Below are 2,500 nucleotides of genomic sequence, written 5' to 3' on the forward strand. Positions count from 1 at the left end.
CAAACCTGTTCTTTTTTTTTCCTTTTTTTTGTCCATATCCGTGCTAACAATCGCAAAAAGGGATGCTATACAATGTATCACCTTGTTACTCCTGTGAAAAAAGAAAAACAAGAAAGAAATATATATATTCTTTGCTTTTCATTCTACCAGCTACTCCGATAGACTCTAACGCTGTAAAATGTGATCCCTGAATCCTACGTTGGTTTTTATAAGATTCAGTACCAGCAGCAATATAATATATTTCTTGACAGACCGGGCGAACGCCGTAGCGAAGAAAGATAGTGAGAGCCACATGATAAAGTAACCCACCCCACACCTCCTCCCCCCCATCTCCTCTTATGGGCCCTACTATATAGAGACCCCTGCACACAGTTCACAGAGAGGCAATGACAGGCTCCTGCACCCACATCCGACCAGACGCTGCCCTGGGGAGAAGGGGGGGGGGGGGGGGGGGTGTCACCATGTGGTGCGCACATATGTGGCCCCAGCCTCCCAGCAGGACGCCATGACACCACTGACCACCGTGTCCTACAGGAATCTGTCAAGCACACACACATGCACAGGCACGTGCACACACATATAGACACACACGCACACACACACACGCAGTGACCACTAGCAGCAATAGCAGCAATGGCACTTGAGCGACTGCACTTGCCACACACACTTGCCAGGCAGCGTTCAAACCAGCACGAAGAATGAAATATCTCTCTCTCTCTTTATATATATATTTATCTATACACTATATATATTGTTTATGTATTTATATACTGTATATACTGCATGTATGTATATACTGTATATAAATACAAAATCATCAGAGATGTGTCCTAGAATGTCCTATTTGTGGGGTTGCGTTGTCCGTGGCGTTGTGTTTTTAATCTCGCAAAAAAACAATACAAACCTCACACCAAACACCAAATAAACCAATGCATCTCCGAGCGATATCAGCCTTGATCTGCGTGAAAATGAATCACTCTGTGCTTCAATTTCTCTCTCATCTACTCGCCTGCCCCAGCCTACAAAAACCCAGGCGGAGCCGTAGCTCATATTTTTCTCTGACAATAGGGGCGACGGTGAAACGGCGCTGAAAAGGCGATATAATAAATGCTACGCGAGAGGTACAAGGCAAGGCAGTGCAATGCTTGAAAACTGTAACCTTTTTCAGATGCTGATTTAGTATTCATTATTAATGACCTTTCCCTATCTGAGCAAAGCTGTCGCCAGGAAGCCCCCCTCTCTCTCTGTTTCTCCCCCTCTCTCTCTCTCTCTCTCTCTCTCTCTCTCTCTCTCTCTCTCTCTCTCTCTCTCTCTCTCTCTCTCTCTCTCTCTCTCCCCCTCTCTCTCTCTCTCTCCATCTCTCTCTCTCTGTCTCTCTCCCCCTCTCGTGTGTTTGCGTGTGATGGAAGCCGAGGCAGACGCTGTGGCCTTGTTCTTTCTCATTCTCTCGCTCACAGCTTCCCTCACCGAGCGCGTCTCTTCCGCAGAACAGAAAAGTGTTCTGTTTGTCCCACTCTGTGTCCACACTGAGAGGAGCTTTGGTAGTTACGATGGTATGACGAGGTGTTGAAAATGTTTGAGGCAGGCATGGTGGGAACTAGCAGGAGGTGAGAGAACGTACAGACAGACAGTATAACGGACAGAGGGACAGACAGAGAGACGGGGACAGATACACAGACAGGCATACAGGCAGATGGTGAAGGAGATACTCAGAAAAAAGGGTAGACAGACAGGCAGGCCGTGAAGGATAGCAGCAGATGAGCAGACGGTTGACAAGTGATCGACCAAGATGATGACTGAATCTGCACTATCGACACGGTTAGACTGACTAACAGACAGTTACAGAGGGGGAGAGAAGGACAGGGAGCTAGCAGACAGACTAACACGGGTATATAGACAGTGGAAGATGGGGAGAGGAAGACAGGCAGCAGGACAGACAGACAGGCAGGTAGACGGTAAAAGAGGGAGGGTACGCACACAGGCAGTGCAGGATACCAGCAGATGGGTAGGCAGACAGACACACAGACAATAACTGAGGGAGGGAGAAAGACTGACAGAGAGACAGATAGGCAAGCAGATAGACTGACAAACGCACACAGACCGGCAGTACCAGACAGAAAATAAGACAGACAGGGAGAGGACGACAGACAGACAGACAGACAGACACAGACAGACAGACAGACAGACAGACAGACAGACAGACAGACAGACAGACAGACACAGACAGACAGACAGACAGACAGACAGACAGACAGACAGACAGAGACAGACGTACGTGGGCGCCTTCCTGTCTCTCAATCACTTGGCATTTGCTGGCTTCCATCTCATCACCAGCCTTTCTCATGCTAATGAACTTAAAGATCAGCCATGCGTGATGCACACTGCGCTTCTCTACGACAGTATCGGCTTTGTGCATATGCAGGCGAAACGTGCACATTTGTGTGTCTGTGTGTCTGTGTGATTGTGTGTGTGTGTGTGGGTGGGCGAACGTTTTCACCTC

Source organism: Gadus morhua, chromosome 13 (assembly GCF_902167405.1).
Source record: "Gadus morhua chromosome 13, gadMor3.0, whole genome shotgun sequence".
Classification (NCBI taxonomy): Eukaryota; Metazoa; Chordata; class Actinopteri; order Gadiformes; family Gadidae; genus Gadus; species Gadus morhua.